The sequence below is a fragment of the Leucoraja erinacea genome, chromosome 8 (assembly GCF_028641065.1).
Source record: "Leucoraja erinacea ecotype New England chromosome 8, Leri_hhj_1, whole genome shotgun sequence".
NCBI classification, from domain to species: domain Eukaryota; kingdom Metazoa; phylum Chordata; class Chondrichthyes; order Rajiformes; family Rajidae; genus Leucoraja; species Leucoraja erinaceus.
Window position 1 is genome coordinate 51,422,939 of NC_073384.1, and position 18,783 is coordinate 51,441,721.

Below are 18,783 nucleotides of genomic sequence, written 5' to 3' on the forward strand. Positions count from 1 at the left end.
GTTTTAACAATGGCAAATTTGTCTCCAACACAAGACAAAATCCTGACTCAGTATTTCAAAATGTTAGGGCTGAAGCAGCAGAATACATTTAAATTAGCTTCTTTGTTGTGTGAACAGAATGTCATAAACTTTCAGTTTACTCATCTAAATATATTTAGTCATCTCTTTTGTCGAATGCTATATTTGCATTTGTACTTGAAATCCAAAGAAGCTAAATCTCGGCAAAGGTTGTTGTATTTCTATTATAGGTCGAAATACACTCTCTATGTGTTCATTCCTGCAGGAAAAATGCATATTAAAGGTGGCACAGTGACGCAGTGGTTGAGCTGCTGTTTCACACCACCAGAGACCCATGTTTGATCCAGACTACGTGTGCTGTTTGAGCAAAGTTTGTACGTTCTCCCTGTGCCGCGTGGGTTTTCTCCGGGCGCTCCGGTTTCCTCCCTCACTGCAAAGACGTGCAGGTTTGTAGGTTAATTGGCTTCTGTAAATTGCCCCTAGTGTGTAGGATACAAAAGTGAGATAACAAAGAACTAGTGTGTGAGTGATCGATGTTTGGCATGATACTCCGATGTCTCAAAAGAAGTAGTGCTTTTAAAACAAGACATAGATATTGTCATGGCAATTTCTAACTTTTTCAATGTCCAATTTTCCGTTCCGTTCCGTTGCACTGGAAGATCCGTTCTTTTTGTCTGCGTAAGATCACGCCCACAAAGCCGTGTGCTTACAGGCTGGAATTCAAAACTACTGACTGGGAATTCAAAACAATAGATATCGTTGTGATTCTCAAGGTCACTTCTCAAATCTCCACAGTAACAGCCGTTTTCCAATACAGCTTCTCTTATAGTAGCTGTTCCAATACAGCTTAATGCTGTACGTTCAGCTGTAGGTACCCACGCTCCCTGCGTGTTGGCTTTCGAAGTTTCCAATCTACGTTAGTCTGATAAGCGCCGGTAGCGACCTTGTCCAATTGACAGCGTCAGACAGATCCTTTGTTCCCGGTTTTCACAAGCTCCAGTTTCACTCACAGAGACAAGTTTTTATTTTAATGTAATGGCAATTTCTAACTTTTTCAATGTCCAACTTTCCGTTGCCATTATTACACAGGATGTGGGAGTGATTTTACGCAGACAAAAAGAACGGGTCTTGCAGTCGTTATTTCCAGCTTAATTGGTTCTTGTAGTTAATTGGTTAATTGAAGTAGTTGTACAGACAAAAATATGAACATACCAGAACCTCTTGATTCTTATACAAATTGTAGCTTTCTTACTATCTGCTAAGTAAGATCTGTGTACTCTCTCTCCCGTGCCTGGTCTGGTCTCCAACTATGATATATGTAACGCCCATCTATGTATCAAATGGCCACCCCCAAGCATTCAAAATAATACTGCTAGAAATATCTAGACACAATAATATGATATGCCAACAGTAGCTAGCCTAAACCTAAATGGCTTCTACAGATATAATAATTTGCTGCATTTTTTTCTAATCCGTTAGTGTTCTGCATCTTGCAATGTAAAATCTAATATGCAGGATTTAATGTCTTAAATTTACTTTATCAATTATTTCCATCATCTGAATGGTCAGGGGCAGATTTATCATTATCATCCTTTTATTGTCATCATGCAAAGCAACAGTGTACAGTGCAAAATGAGAAGACGTTTCTCAGGGAATACCGGAGCATCGCACATAAAAACTTAAACATTTCACGCATAAATAAAAACAATCCAGTTCCTGATAAAAACAGTACGAATAGTTTTTAAAAAGTGCAGGTAAAAAAAGCAACATTAAAATACAAGTAAAAAAAAACAGTCATAAAATGTCCAGGGCTGCTGATTTAAGTGGCCTGAGCCAGTGCCAGAGTTATTACTCAGTGCCAGTTATTAAATTGTCAGTGCAAAAGCAGCAGAATCAGGTGGAGTGACTGTTTAGCAGCCTCACAGCCTGTGGAAGGAAGCTGTTTAGCAGTCTGGTTGTCCGGGCTTTGATGCTGCGGTATCTCTTTCCTGATGACAGGAGATCTAGATGTGTGTGGAGTGGGTGCAATCTGTCCTTTGCTATAGGGTATGTTGCATGATTTGATTTCCATCTTGATGCTGTTTAGGCTCTCACTTCTTAATAAGTGACAATAATCATTAACTTCTTAATAAGTGACAATAATCATTACCTAAAAGATGCTAAAAATACAGGAGATGCTGCCTGACCCGTTGAGTTACTCCAGCACTTAATGATTACCTACTTTAATGAATTTCCCATCGTGCATGATAGGCTGCACTGGAAGGTTGGATCTCATGGGATCCAAGGAGAGATGGATAGCAAATTGGCTCCATGGAAGGAAGCAGAGGGTGATGGTGGAAGGTTGCTTCTCAGAATAGCAGCCTATGACTAGTGGTGTACCACAGGGTTCGGTGCTGGGCCTGTTACTGTTTGTCATCTACATCAATGATTTGGATGAGAACATACAGGGCAAGATTGCTGCTGATACAAAAGCTAGTGGTTTTACAGATAGTGTAGATGGTTGTGAATGATTGCAGCAGGATCTGGATCGATTGGCCAGGTGGGCGGAGGACTAGTTGATGGAATTTAATACAGAGAAGTGAGAGGTGTTACATTTTGCGATGCCGAACAAGGGCAGGACCTACACAGTAAATCTGGGTACTGTTGTAGAGCAGAGGGATCTAGGAGTACAAGTGCATGGTTCCATGTAGTCGCAGGTAGATAAGGTGGTCAAAAAGGCTTTAGGCACTTTGGCCTTCATCAGTCAGAGTATTGAGTATGGAAGGTGGGAGGTCATGTTGTAGTTGTATAAGACGTTGGTGAGACTGAATTTAGAATATTGTGTTCAGTTCTGGGCACCATGTTATAGGAAAGATATTGTCAAGCTTGAAAGGGTTCAGAAAAGATTTATGAGGATGTTGCCAGGACTAGAGCGTGTGAGCTATAGGGAGAGGTTGAGTAGGCTGGGTCTCTATTCCATGGAGTGCAGGAGGATGAGGGGGGATCTTATAGAGGTATACAAAATCATGAGCGGAATAGATCGGGTAGATGCACATAGTCTTTTACCCAGAGCAGGGGAATCGAGGACCAGAGGACATCGGTTCAAGGTGAAGGGGAAAAGATATAATAGGAATCCTAGGGGTAACTTTTTCACGTATGGAACATGGTGGATGTATGGAACAAGGTGCCAGAGGAGGTAGTTGAGGCTGAGACTATCTCATCATTTAAGAAACAGTTGGACAGCTACATTGACAGGACAGGTTTGCAGGGTTATGGACCAAGTGGGACTAGGGTAGATGGACATTGTTGGCCGGTGTGGGGGAGTTAAGCCGAAGGGCCTGTTTCCACACTGTATTACTCTATGACTATGACTCTATGACTACTCTCAATGTAAAAAGCTTTCTCTTAAATTCCATATTTAGATGTATTGGTGACTATCTTTCTTAATGGCCCAAGCTCTGGTCTTGTCAGAAATGATTATCCTTTGTTATATTCTTAAAATATCTCCGTTACATCACCCCTCAGCCTTCATTTGTATGGAGAGAAAAAAATATTTGTGTTCCATATCACACTTTTTTTTTACACCTTCCCCTGACTTCATTACCTTTTGACACCAAAATCAGAACTATTCATTGCATTGTAATTGTACTGTAATTGTAGCCTCACCAAGGTTCTAATCAAATCTCCCTGATCTTCCTGTTCTACCATTCTATTCCCCTCTTGGGAAGATTGAAATATTTTTTATATCTGCCACTGGAGCCCTTGTTTCTCTACCGCACTTCAACCATAATTTTCTAATCTTCCTTATTCTTTCTGCCAAAATATATAACATAATGATCTGTATTGAAATGACTTTGCTATTTACTTTTTACATGCCATTTTGCAAGTTTATTAATGCTGCCTTATATTTTGGTGCATATTTATCGGTATATAAATAAGCAATTTGGAAAAATCTATAAATCTTGAATTTATACTTCTGATTCCTGAACACAATCAATTTAGTAGCAGTAAACAGCTGCGGTCCAAGCATCAGTCATGAAATTCTCAAACCTCGTTTCTGTTTGTTGCCAGCTTGTTATCCTTTCTTTGTATTCCTGACAGTCATTAGCTTACTAATTGTATTGGTTTCCAGAAATCTACAACATGGAAACAGGCAACTTCGACCCAACTTGTTCATGCCAAAGAAGTTGCCTAACTGTGCCAATCCGATTTGTCAGCACCTGGATCATATCTCTTAAAACCTTTCCTAACAAGATACTTGCCTAAGTGTCTTTTAACTGTCATAGCCCACTTCTACCACTTCCCCTGGCACTTACTTCCATATACACACCACCTCTGTGTGGAAAAAGTTACCCCTCATACCCTTTCCCTTCTCGCCATAAACCTATGCACTCTTGTAGGTATTTAAAGAATTTGCTTCAGAAATTGGTTCCAATCTTCTTGTGTTTAGAAAGGAATTACTGATACTGCTATATATACCGATGATGGACACAAAGTGCTGGAGTAACTCAGCGGGTCAGGCAGCATTACCTGTATTTTCTGCATCTTTTAGGTAATGATTATTGTCTTTACAACCATTGATGTTAATATATATTATATATTTTCATCTTGTATATGTAACAATGCTTCTGGTAACTCTTCACTGACTTTTAAAATGTACGGGTGCAATAGATCCAGACCAGGAGTTTCTTCTCCCATTTCAGTTGGTTATCAACCAGAGATGCAGCTGCTGGAGCTACTGCCTCACTGAGCCAGGGACCCGGATTCAATCCTGACCTCGGTTGCTGTTGTGTGGAGATCGCTTGGTCTCTCTGTGATTGGATTTTCTCCAGGTTCTCTGTTTTTTCCAAAGGATGTACAGGTTTGTAGGTTAATTGGCCACTGTAAATTGCCACTTGTTTGTTGGGAGTGAATTAAAAGTGGTATAATGTGGAACTAGTGTGAACAGATGGTCGGTGAAGACTGTTTCTAGACTGTACCTCTGAACTAAATTCCCACTGCCCTTCTCCCAAATGATCACATCTCTTGTAACAACGATATCACGGATGATCGTTTGTCAGCTGTCATCTTGCCTCAATCAGTAGATTTTCGGCTCAAATCTCATTCCGAACACATGAACCACAAAAGTGATGCTATAAAAAAAATCACACTTTTCGATCAGCCATCGTTTGGAGGAAAGGCGAAGCCAAGGCACTGTTGCCCTCTTAAGGGAGCACTTGACATTGTGTTAAAGAAGAGCAGAAGTGTTATCCCGAATGTATTCCAGCCAATTTGTGTTGCTCAATCAACATTAAACAAACAGGTGGTCATGTCCTTTCACATTGCTATTTGTGGAAACTTGTAGTGTGCAGATTAGCTGCAGTGTTTCCTTTTATTTCACCAGTGACTACTTTGGCTGCAATGTTGTGAGATTACCCGAGGCCATGAAGATATAATATAAAGGGTTTTTTAACAGTCCATTCGTTTTGAATTAAATCTTGGCAACTCTGCCTGCTGCTTTGTTAAAATAGATCCGAAAGGAAATTCTAGCCCCGAGTTACAAATAGATTTCGCACAATTAACTCAGAAGATGTACTCCTATTTATAGTGACCTAAATTTTGAGAACTGTTCTTAAATATGTTGGAATGGAATTGAGTCGTTTACTGCACCATTGCAAATATTTGTATTCTTAGATTAGCATAATATAAACATTGTGTTCAATAACAAAATCTAAAATTCATGTCTAACAAAAGTTAGTGAAAAATATCAATGGTTATCTTGGGTGGAGAAAATAAATGCAGATGGTCTTCAAGAGAAAAGTCATGCATTTGTAGAGAGCAAACAAGGCACTCTGCACAATGGGCACTATAATGCTCAGAAATGTAGAGAAAGTGGCCTTGGAAATGCACATACATAGCTGTCTAGACAGCTGTGCTGATGAGGAAGGCTGAAGGATATGAAGACACAAGAGACTGCAGATGCTGAACCAAGTCACATCTTCCCTTCCATTCCTTTCTGCTTTCCACAGGGACCACTTTCTCTGTGACCCAAATTTTCTCATTCCTCCTCACCCATCCTCTTCTCCAGAATGCTGATGGTCCACCTCCTTCTACAAATGTAGCCTTACCTGCTGAGTTCCTCCAGACGATTGTTTGAGGCATAAGGAAAACTTTTTTGAAATATTATAAGAACAGGTTGATTATTAATAAAAAAAGCCGAGTAATATGCTGGTTGGGCCTCAATTACAGTGCTTAGTACTCTCTTAATTTCCTCACCGTATGAGGGTTGCGACAGCATGAGAGAGGGTGTAAAAGAGATTTATCTGCATGCGTTCACGGATGAAGGAGTTTAAAATTTGGAATGCAATGCAAGAGTTGATTATATTGGAAAATAGAAGGATGTCTGACGTTGCATGAGGACTAAACAAGGGATGACTCTCAAAGCAGATAAGTACACAGGGTTGTGATCAGTATAAAGATTTTAGGATGGAAACCAAGGATTTTTGTTCATAAAATGTATGTGTTGGGTTCAAGAAGTCACATGCAGTAACAAGGAGAACATGCAAACTCCATTCTGGAGGGGTTGAGTTATAAAGTGCAAGTGGATATATTTGGACTGTCTTTATTGGAGCAAAGGAGTCTGAGGGGCGATCTTAAAGAGGTTTATAAAATCATGAAGGGGGTAGATAAGGTGAATGGTCACAATCTATTTCCCATGGTAGGGGAAGCTAGAAGGCATGGGTTTAAGAGGAGAGGGGAAAAATTGAAAAGGTACCTGAGGGACACATTTTTCACAGGGTTGTAGGTATATGGAAAATGCTGCCAGTGGAATTGGTAGAGCAGGTGCAACTACACTGTTTATAAGACCATGGACAGGAATGTTCTAGAGGGATATGGGGTGTGGGACAAGTTTGGGAATGTACCTAGGTGGATATACACGAGTAGGGACAAAGGGCCTGTTTCCATACTGTATTGCTCTGTTTCTATGACTTGAAGAAGTAATTTCAGATTGGAAATATTGATTGTGATCGTCCAAAATTTCCAAGATTTTCGAATAATCCAGGTGCATTTGAAGGTGCCAAATCTAACTCGAATTCAAAAAGAGAATGATAAAGAAAATAGGAAATCTCTAGAAATTTGGTCAGGCTTCAGCAGTTGGCTAAATACACTTTTAAGACATGATAACAGGGCATTTAAAATACAAATATAATAAATGTGGTCTTTTGAAAAAAAAATTGCACTTGACAAATCAAACACTAGTTTTCTGCATGCAAATAGATAAATTAAATGAAACCCGCAAATGTAAAATATACGTATTTTCAAAGTTTGTTCAGCAACGTGTCACACTGGAGCCCTTATTTAGACTTACAAAAAAGAAGGGTTCAGGCCTGGGGAGTATATATTTTTAAATTATGTGGAGATTAGATAAAGAATGGAAAAGGTCCAGGAATGAATGGATCATGTTTGGGTTGGCAAGCTTTTACAAGTAGGGTGAAGTGTGCCTGGGGTTTTGCATATTATCCATTTCGATCGGCTTGGATTTAACTTTTTAATGATGGAAAATCTGTTGTCTTTCACCTTGGAATGATTATCAAATTTTGGAATTTCTGAATAGATAGCTTAAAAAATGACAATATTGCACTCAGTGATTCAGCATTCCTCTTACAGGTTTTGCTGTTTTATGGACTTTGCTTTAGTAATTGAGGAAAATGGGTGATCTGTTGAGAAGTATTTGTGTATTATTCTTACTATAAAATGTGAAAATATGCTTTTCATTTTCAGTTATGAAAGAAATTAATGGCAAATTGTCACAATTATGATTTGCAAACACTCTGGTTGTGAGAAAAACCCTGATTTTGTTTTGTTTTTTTCTGTGTGGGCGGATCATATTTCCCTTGGGCAAATAATTTTTAGTGGAATATTTTAAAATAATGTTTAGGATATTTCAGCTTCTGCTCTGGTGAAATGTATGTGTGCCAACCTGCATTGGTGAACCGAAAAATATCTGATAGATTAGTACGAAATCATGCTGTTTGATAAATTAGTGTAATTCATCCAGTTTTTGTATTTCCCTATTGCCCCCCCACCACAAGGGCTTGCTGTTTGCCAGAATTTCCAATGAAATAAGCTGGTCAGCCAACTCAAAATATCATGTGATTTAATGTTGGGGATCTTCCTAAAGTTATGACTGAGCACAACAGACACGAGGAAAGGATTGCTCGGCACAGAGATGTAAGATCTTTCTTTACTCTGGAAGTCACATATAACACATTTCCTTTTACGCCCATTTATTTTTGGCAAATCTGACAGTTATGAGGTTGCTTCTGTAGCTGTTGGATTTTAGCTTTCATAAATTTTAAACTGACTTTAATTTCCACAAATACTGAGGTTGGATCTGGATCCAAGGATTGGTTCCAAGGATTGCTAATTGAGGCATCCAAATTATAAACCCAAAATTATAATCGCTGCATATTCATAATTACTGACATGTAAAATTTATCACTGTATCTAACTGAAATACTGGAACGTCTTCCCAAATAGTACTAGGTGGCTGAACACCAAATTCCTAAGGCCAGTTGGCTTGGGGAAAAGGCTGGTCTTGCCAGTCATCCACTTTTGATTCAAAATAAATGGTTTTATTATAGAGTTTGATTGCATGTTGTCGTCGTGAACATTGCAAGTTAAAAGGTAGACAAAAAATGTTGGAGTAACTCAACGGTTGAGGCAGCATCTATGAAGAGAAGGAATTGGCGAGGTTTCGGGTCAAGACCCATTTTCAGACCGTCTGAAGAATGATCTCGACCCAAAATGTCGCCAAATCCTTCTCTCCATAGATGCTGCCTCACTCGCTGAATTTTCCAGCATTTTATGTCTACCTTCGATTTTTGCAGCATCTGTAGTTCTTTCTTAAACATGGCAAGTTAAAATACTGGTTTGGAGATTATTTCAGAGATGTCGGCTAAATGGCTCTGAAACCCAGGTTTATAGTTGTTTGGTGCACTCTTCCTTGTTCCTCCCAATTTGTGCTCGGACATCATCACAGGTACCTGGGGTCGTCATCCGTATAGTAATTTTTTTTCTGATGACATGCACTTTGTCAATAAGTAATTAACGGCTAGACTCAAACAGAATTTCCCTGAAATGATTGGTGCAGGGCTTCTAATGGAATTAGTGCAAGGTGTTTGAAGTGAGAAGCTTGAGAACATTACCGTAAAAATCAGTCCAGTCAACATCGTGTCTTAATATAGGAGAAAATGTGCCATCCAAGATCAAACAGAACATCCTTACCATTTCTTCTGAAGTAAACATTAGATTCAAATTATTCAATAAATGGCCTAATGCCTGTTTCAAGTTGGTATCCTTTTCCAAAATGCTTTGACCTTAGACAGGTAGCAGCATTGTAATCTCTGGTTCTGACCCCAGCAATCCCTGATAGCCCTTCATCTCCAACACCATATTTGTACACATAGCTTGATGCTGGCACACTAATTCCTATTTCCTGGGTCTATTACTTTCTGCAGTTAACTCAGTCCCTGGCATCAACCAATGCCATCTCCATCATGGACCTGCAATGTTGGTCCTGACCCTCAACATATGAGACTTCATGCCTCTGGTTCAGTGGTGCCACACTTCACGATGAAGAGGGGTCTCGATCCGAAACATCACCTAATCCTTTTTTCCAGAGATGCTGCCTGACCTACTGAATTACTCCAGCATTTTGTGTCCATCCCCAGCCTTGGTCCCCAGGTTCATTTTTAAGAAAAAGTAATGATCTGATTTTAACAGTGGCTTTGCTGATGTGGTCTGTGTACTGTCTGAGCCCACCAACACTCCAACACTTTTATAATGAGATCTGAGGTCAAATGTCTGTGGCACAGTGAGCTTTGTTCATTTGTTTGTGTTCAGAACCACACACCCGAATTCCTAGGTCATTAAGGTGAGTTGAGTACTCTTATTTGCAGGTAGCAGATTAAACTCGGCCTTTTTATGGTTCAAAGATGTTTGGAGTATTTATTTTTTAATGAAGGTAATGCTTATAGATTTGTGCTTGTTTATTACACTCCATGCTAATTTTATATAGTGTACTGCTGACTTTTGTTAATAATTATATGAAAGCTTTTTTTTACTTTGCAAAGTGCTCTATAAGCAGTGAAATTTTCCTGATAGTCAGAGTTATCATCATCCTTTTCTATTTCTTGGACAGTGTCTTGGAGTTAATGGTAACTTGCTTCCTCTTCAATGTTGTGGGTCTTGAGGCCATTTGTGATCTTCTATGGGATATGTTGACTCTGCCATTTGTGGGACAAGAGATGCTACACAGGGGTAGTTCGAGGTTGGCAAAGTCCTTTGGCTGTTTATGGTGGGTTATGCATGATCGTGACGTGACAAGCTCAGATAGACACAAAATGCTGGAGTAACACGGGCAGCATCTCTGGAGAGGTGGAATGGGTGATGTTTTGGGTCGACACCATTCTTCAGGCTGATGTCAGGGGAGTGGGCAGGACAGAGATAGTCAGGAGCAGTAAGACCGATGGGAGAACTGGGAAGGGGGAGGGGATGGAGAGAGAGGGAAAGCAAGGGCTATTTGAAGTTAGAGAAGTCAATGTTCATACCGCTGGGGTGTAAGCTACCCAAGCAAAATATGAGGTGCTGTTCATCTAATTTGCGCTGGGCCTCACTCTGACAATGGAGGAGACCCAGGACAGAAAGGTCAGATTGGGAATGGGAGGGGGAGTTAAAGTGCTGAGCAACCGGGAGATCAGGTAGGTTAAAGTGGACTGAGCGGAGGTGTTCAGCGAAACAATCTCCGAGCCTGCGCTTGGTCTCGCCGATGTACAGAAGTTGACACCTGGAACGGCGAATACATATATATATATGTTCGTTAATGGTGTTCAGCAGGAGAGAGAGCGCCTTGTTTACATTGGCGCCAGGTGGAATATACACAGCCGTGACAATCACTACTGTTAGTTCTCTCGGTAGAAAAAAAGGCCGGCATCTTACAGACATGTACTCGAGGTCAGGGGAACAATGTTTGTCTATGATTATCCCGTTGTTGCACCAATTCTCATGCACGTATATACAGAGGCCCCCTCCCCTGCTCTTACCAGAGTCCATAGTCCTGTCCCCGCGGAGCAGAAAGTGTCCTGCTAGCTGCATGCTAGCATCAGGTATCCCCGGGTGAAGCCAGGTTTCGGTGATGATCATAACACAGCAGTCGCGGACATATCGATTTCCAGCGAGTTGTACTTCCAGGTCATCCATTTTGTGAACCAGGGATCTGGCGTTGGAGAGATACAGGCTCGGTAGAGGTGGCTTGTGTGGTCGATTTCTTAGCCTTAGCAAAGCACCGGACCTGCGGCCTCGCTTCTGCTTCCTCTCCCTCCTCCGTCTGCGCCGCCTCCTAGACCCGACAACAATCCACGGGGACCCCGGTGGTCTTGCTATGTCGTCCGGGATGTTATACTTGCGATGGAAGACACCCGAAAACCGCAGTCTGGCACTGGTCACCGATATCACCGATATCCACGAGGTTCTGTCGGGTGTAGCGGATGTTCGCAGAACCGACAGCAAAGACGTACACGGACAACACAACGTACACAAACAACAAAAAAGAACACCAAGACAGAGAGCCGTGAGCCGCTGCGACCTTGCGCGCCGCCATCTTGGAACTCGATACAGTTGATATGACAAGCTCAGTCCACCTAACTCTTCTCTATTTTGAACAGACATTGGTCAGTGATCCCCACAGGCAGTTGAGGATGTTGCACTTTTCAAAGTGGCTTTGAAACGCACTTGAATTATTTCCTCTGTTCACCTGATACAGTAAAGGAGCTCAAAGCCAAGAGCCTGTGTCAGGAATCCAGTGTCAGAGAAGTGAAGTGTGTGGCCTACATAAAATTACTACTGAGGCCTCAATGTTGATACCTCTTTGGGAGTGGATACAAACCTGGGTTTGGAGGATTTTCTGGAGACAGTGTTGATGGTACTTTTCTAATGCTTTTAAAGTGGGCACTGTATATAATCCATGACTCAAATATCAGAAACTTGGAAGCCAGTTTCTATGTAGCAAATTCCATCAAGCATCAATGTGATTAGAAATAAAAAAAGTGTTTCTTGTAAGGGATTAGACATAATGTGCTTAACCTGTGATGGCTCAGCTACTTGGTGATGATACAAAGTATAGAAAAGATAATAAATGTGTAAACCAGGAACTGCATAGGTTGGGTTATAGACGTGGCTTGCCAAAGAAGACTCAATGTGCTGGAGTAGTACAGTGGGTCGGGCAGCATCTAGGGAGAACATGGATAGACAATGTTTTGGGTCAGAATTCGATGTCCGTGGTGTAAAATAGGTGTTTATATCATTGTACAGCATTGGGCAATGAGAGAGCGAATTTGAAGAGACACTGATTTGATGTCCCATTTTGTACCTCTAGTGAGCTGGAATTCTCCCCTTTTTTAAACAAAATATTGACTCTCCAAATATTCTACTCAGTTGCACACCTCTCCTGATGGTGTTGATTCCATAATAAAGTACAATTCCACAGATACACTCCCAAGTTATTTTTATTATTATCCATCATGGCCGTCCGAAGGTGGGGTGCGTTGGGTGCGACCGCACCCCCCTTTTTTTCCCTTAAGAAAAAAGTCACACAAAAAATACAACAAAAAAAATCTGAAAAAAAAATTTAAAAATCTGGAAAAAAAAATCAACGTTTCCACTTTAGAAACGGCCAGTTCTCTGTTCTCAGGCTGAATCTGAACCCAACGGCTGTAACCCCAACACCAGTCGCTGCTGCGGTGGAGCCAGCTCCCCTCGCCTCCCCCCCCCGCCGGGGCAAAAGCCATCTCCCCCCCGCTGACCCCCCCGCTGGGTCCACGCCACCCCCGCTGGGCCCACGCCACCCCCGCTGGGCCCACGCCACCCACGCTGGACCACCGCTAGGCCCACGCCACCCCCGCTGGGCTCATGCCTCCCCCACAACCCCCGCTGGGCCCACCGCTGCTGGGCCCTCGTCACCCCCGCTGGGCCCACGCCACCCTCGCTGACCCCCGCTGGGCCCACGCCACCCTCGCTGACCCCCGCTGGGCACACGCCACCTCCGCTGGGCCCATGCCACCCCCACTGACACCTGCCTGGTCCCTGCCACCCCCACGGGGCCCACGCCACCTTCATCCCCCCCGCCCGCTGGGCCCGCGCCACCTGCATCTTCCCCCCCCCCCCCCAAGAAAAAGGGGGGATGTGAGAGGGGGGGGGGGGGGGAGAGAGGTGGTTGGAGGGAGGAGAGAGAGATGGGGAGGGAAAGGGGGATTACCTTGAGTGAGATTGCAAAATTAAGGTAGGTTTTGGAGCTATTAAATTTTCTCCTCCATATGAATAATATTAAACAATAATATCAAACAATTGGAACTGCTTTCTTTTCGATAATAATACTGAAAAATATGAATTCCATAGTTTGTGACATAAATACACACTTTAATGGGATCATTATACACAGATGTAACATTTCCATCTTGAGATCGGGGGGGGGGGGGGGGGGGGGTGCCGGGGGCAAATACGCGACAAGCCGATAGCCTAATCGTTAAAGAGTTAAAAGATAGCCTAATCGATAAAGTGCTGAGGAGAGGAATCAGAGATGCCAAGGAAAGATACTCTGAGAAGTTGAGGAGCAAGTTCTCAGCTAGTGATTCTTCTTCAGTTTGGAAGGGCATGCAAGAAATCACCAGCTATAAGAGGAAAGCCCCCCCGCTCTTTGGGCAATCGTCAGCTGACGAACAACCTGAATGAGTATTACTGCAGGCTTGAAAATCAGAAACGTAACCCTGAAACCCCCTCCCCAACAGACACAGCCAGACCCCAGTCTGCAAAGAATGGACCCTGCACCCTCTCCTTCGCATTCACCACTTCACACCTACTTAAGGCAAGACTCCAGTATGAAAAGAGTGGAACCTTTCCCACTCCACCCAACACGTCACATCCACTTGCAGCCTGACCTCAGTCTGCAAAGACGGTTTCTTGGTCCTCCAAAATATTCCAAATGGAATTTAAACTGGAGGTGATGAAGGGAGGGATTAAGGACTGGGCCCTTCTACACCCACTCCACTCCAATCACCACTCCACTCTAATCACCACTTCACACCCAATGACTGCACCTCCACAGACACCTCTGTCAAGCTTCTCAAGTTTGTGGATGACAAAACCCTGATTGGACTGATCCAGGATGGGGATCTCTGTACTCTTTTCAGTTTGACATATTTCCTATAACATGGTGCCCAGAACTGAACACAATACTCTAAATGCGGTCTCACCAACGTCTTATACAATTGCAACATGACCTCCCAACTTCTATACTCGATACTCTGACTGATGAGGGTCAAAGTGCCAAAATACGTTTTGACCACCTGATATACCTGCGACACGACCTTCAAGGAACCATGCAACCATCAACCATTCCTCTGCCCACCTGGCTAATTGATCCAGATCCTGCTGCAATCTTTCACAACCATCTTCACTATCTGCAAAACCACTCACTTCTGTATCATCAGCAAACTTGCTAATCTTGCCCTGTTATGTGATGTTTCAGAGTGCTGGAGTAACCCAGCGGGTCAGGCTGAGTATAGAAGTTGGGAGGGTCATGTTGCAGTTGCATAAGAAGTTGGTGAGGCCGCATTCAGAGTATTGTGTTCAGTTCTGGGCACCATGTTATAGGAAAGATGTCATCAAACTGGAAAGGGAAACAGTGAAGATTTACGAGGATGTTGCCAGACCTAGAGGGCCAGAGCTATAGGGAGAGGTTGAGTAGGCTGGGACTCTATTTCATGGAGCCCAGGAGGCTGAGGGATGATCTAATAGAGGTGTATAAAATCATGATTTGAATAGATATTAGTTGAGTCTTTTGCCCAGAGTAAGTGAATCGAGGAGCAGAGGCCATAAGTTTAAGGTGAAGGGCAAAAGATTATGCTATCTATCTATGCCTCTCATTATTGAATATACTTCTAGCAGGTATCCCCTCAACCTCTGACATTACAGGGAAATGTTGTCCAATTTTGTCCAATCTCTCCTTGATATTGTGGCTGGCAAGAGGATGAATTGGGGTAATTCTTCCAGTGCATTCAAGGCCAGCTGCAGGAGGTGCCCCCGGGAAACAAAGATGCCGGGCAAGGAGAGGAGAGGGACTTTTGTTTGCAGGCACTGCTCCAGTACATCGAACATGCGGGGCGACCAGTCTTGGGACTTGGAATAATTATGCCAAAAATGGCACGCCAGCATGTGTAATATATACTAAAAGAATTTCATATGTGACATATTACCACTCTTTCTCCGAGTGTTGCCACTTTCAGGGAGCCATGGATATCAACCCCAAGATCCCATTAGAAAACCAAAGAGTGAGACTTTCTGATGAAGTATAATGTTATTGTTAAAAATAGGGATTCATATTTTTGATCCATTAAGACATTTAATATTTCTAATTTTTAATTTTTACATTGCTTAACAGTTTCTTTGAAAATGTACTCCACAAAAAATAATGGTAAATGCCATAATTAAATTAAAGTGTAGGACAAATGAGAATTTTACATGCAATGTATACCAGTGGATTTTAACACATTAATTGATGGCTGGAGAGCCCCAAAGATCAGAATAATCCCTGGTTTAAGCACAGTCAGTAGACAGAATTAGAAATATTATTATCATTTAACAAAGAAAATAACCAATAAGTTTTTGCATTTATTTATCATAATCACTCATTATATATCACAATGCACAAATTTTATTTAGTTATATTTTAGCACCTATAATATTTATACATATGTTCAAAGCTGGCAACAGACCTAGGCCAGGATTTTGGCCCAGAAGATCATGCCAGGTCTTGCAAATATACACGGGTTGGTTAGTAACTTTGCAGATGACACCAAGATAGCTGAGGTCATTGACTGTGAAGAAGTTGTAAAAGTATACATCGGCATAAAGATCAGCTCTAGAAATGGACGGGCAAATGGAGTTTAATCCAAGCAAGTATGTAATGTTGCACTTTGGGAGGTCAAATGTAAGGGGAAAATATACAATTAATGGCAAGACCCTTAACAGCAGTCTGAAGAAGGGTGTCGGCCCGAAACGTCGCCTATTTTCTTCGCTCCATAGATGCTGCTGCACCCGCTGAGTTTCTCCAGCAATTTTGTGTACCTTCGATCTTCCAGCATCTGCAGTTCCTTCTTGAACCCCTTAACAGCATTGATGTACAGACGGATCTTGCGGTTCAAGTCCATAACTCCATGAAAGTGGCAACACAAGTCGATAAAGAGTGGTAAAGAAGGCATATAGTATGCTTGTTTTTGTATTTGGGGCATTGAGAACATGAGACAGGAAGTTATACTGCAGCTTCATAGGAATTTGATTAGGCAGCATTTGGAGTTCTGGTCGCCCCATTACAGTTAGGATGTGGAGGCTTTAGAAAGGGTGGAGAGAAGGTTTGCTCGAATAACGCCTGGATTAGGGGGTATTAGCTGTAGGGGGAGATTGGACTGACTTGAATTTTTTTGACTCTGGAACGCTGGCGGTTGCGGGCAGACCTGATAGAATGAAATTATGAAAGGCATAGACGGGGTAGACAGAACCTTTCCTAGATCACTTAGTGTATTGGTCAACAGGTTCAAGGTCACGCCCATCCTGGCTGATTTGCTCTTCCTGGTCCCCATGCTTTCCTGCTGAATAACATAGCTGGCCACTTCCTAAATCGAGGTGGGGTTGACCTGTGGTCATCCACAAATTGTTTGTAAATCTAACTAAATTTAAATTCTACTGTGAGCCCAGAAATCAATGTTTCCTTATGGCATCTCATGCTTCCGAAGGTATGTGTAGGAATGTGTGAGAGTGTGAGATTGCATGCTAATGCATAGGTCTCAGAAACAGTGAATGACACTTTACATAATTGGGAAATAAATCTAGAGGGAGGGTGACTGAAATGACTGAAATGTTTCAAAAGGACAATTAGGGGTTGACAATAAATGCAGACTTTGCTGGAGATGCATGCACACCATAAAATAATTCCTTGATATAAAACGGTTCACATGCAGATTTAACTAGATTAGTTAATGATGATTGGGTTTTGCGCCCAGGACCGGCGGGATGAGTGTCTCTGGGCAGCACTGAGATATTGCAATGTGTTGAGACGAGGCAAGCCTGGCCACTTTACTTCCTGCTTTGCAAGCGAGGTCCTGACCCGCACATCCCGGCGGAGGGTTTTTTCCTCCGTTTTCGCGATGTTCACTATCAGCGAATCAAGTCCCCCTGGAGCTTTTCTGCTCAGTTGGCAGAAACTTTAAAACGGAATAGCGAACGCCAGTCGTGAACCAGGCAGCCGCCAGGCAAACTTTGCGACGGGGCACTACATTCTCCTGAACATGGCCGCGCAATGTTATCTGTTTACAGGATGCAACGCGCCGTACTGTAAAAGGCTAAAGTGTCGCGGCTGAGACAGGGGAGTCACCGAAGGGGAAACTTTTTGCAACAAATTAACTCATTTGCACCACGAAGAAATAAACAATCAGCTCCCAGTTTGGCTCTTGTCGCCTTTTCGCTGCATCCAGAAGCGGGGCAAAGGGATTGCATGCGATTGCAAGAGGCAGGTGAGAATTCTGGGCTATTTTTGGATGATGGTAAAAAGATGACTTTTACTGGGGTTGGATTTTTTTTTTCTCCCTACACGGCGTCGGTATGCAGCAGCGGGGAGAGGCCTGGCATGCACTTTGTGCTTTACAGCTGCACTGGGCGATTAGATGGTGCACTTACCTGGCTGGGGTGCAAGCCTGTCAAACCTCTCTTGACATTGGCACCAGGCATCACGGGGCTGAGCGCCGCGCTGCGGAGCGGCGGGGGGGCGGGGGGCGCTTGGCCAAGGAGCGGTTGCAACCACAGGCACCGGTGCTGCTGCTCCTTTGCGCACATTTTTTTTTAATTGTGTGCGAGCGCTTGGTGCATGCTTGCAAAGGTTGGAAAGTTAACTGACGCTCGCATGTTGGCACTGAAGAAGTCATTTTCAAGGATAGTTGGAGGAAGTTGATTGCCTTTTCTCCTTTTCCCACCCCCCTCTCCCCGCAATAACCTGCCTTTACTGAGCTTGTTGCAACACTGCAAGGAAGGGGCGGGGAGTTACTGGGTGTACAGTTCTCATTGAAGTTGAAAGCAGAAGTCGGTCTTGCCCAAAAGACATGCTGTTGGATTGTTTTTTGGGTTGGGACAAATTCTTCGCAGGGAAATAGAACGAAGACTCATTAGCTCTTGAGTAAGGTGTGCACACTCTAAGGGCAATGACAGTCAGGTGAACATGTCACTGCTGGAGTGAATCAAACGTGAATTGAGTTGGCTTTTCTGCATTTATTTAATCGCATCGATGTCGTGTATGTCTAACACAAACTTGTGCACTTATGGTTGAAGCGTCCTTTCCTTATGTGAAACCTTTGAGGAGAAACCCGTGTGGACTGCAAAGAGTAGACAAAAAGAAACTTCGGATTTGAAATATATATAATCGTCTCCTGAGATTTCAGATTTTTGATTAGGCTTTGACAAATGTACTGTTGATTACATTTTTGCAGGATTGAATTACATTGTGCAGATGTCAAGGCAACGACTAACAATTCAAATTGGAATATTGTCAAATATTTTGCAGAAGTCTGTAATGTTGCAGATATCCTCGCTCGCTGAAAAACAATTGTTGATATTGTAGAGTGATACAGTGTGGGAATAGGCCCACTGCCTAAATCCAAACAGATCATCAATCACCCATTTATATTAATCCTATCTGAATCCCAT

The 18,783-nt window shown here is 42.7% G+C and overlaps 1 protein-coding gene across 7 annotated transcripts in view; it reads left to right on the plus strand.

The window, feature by feature from the left end:
* The window catches only part of LOC129699693 (transcriptional-regulating factor 1-like), a 239,712-nt gene that overhangs the window by 48,094 nt on the left and 172,835 nt on the right, over positions 1 to 18,783 (plus strand). For 2 of the 7 annotated variants that reach the window (XM_055639686.1, XM_055639690.1), the window contains exon 1: positions 15,525 to 17,600. The exons of 4 other annotated variants lie outside the window; for them this stretch is intronic. The gene's annotated coding sequence lies outside the window, so the exon portion shown is untranslated. Of the gene's footprint in view, positions 1 to 15,524; positions 17,601 to 18,783 lie in introns of those variants that run through there. One more of the 7 variants, XM_055639692.1, reaches the window with a different exon arrangement.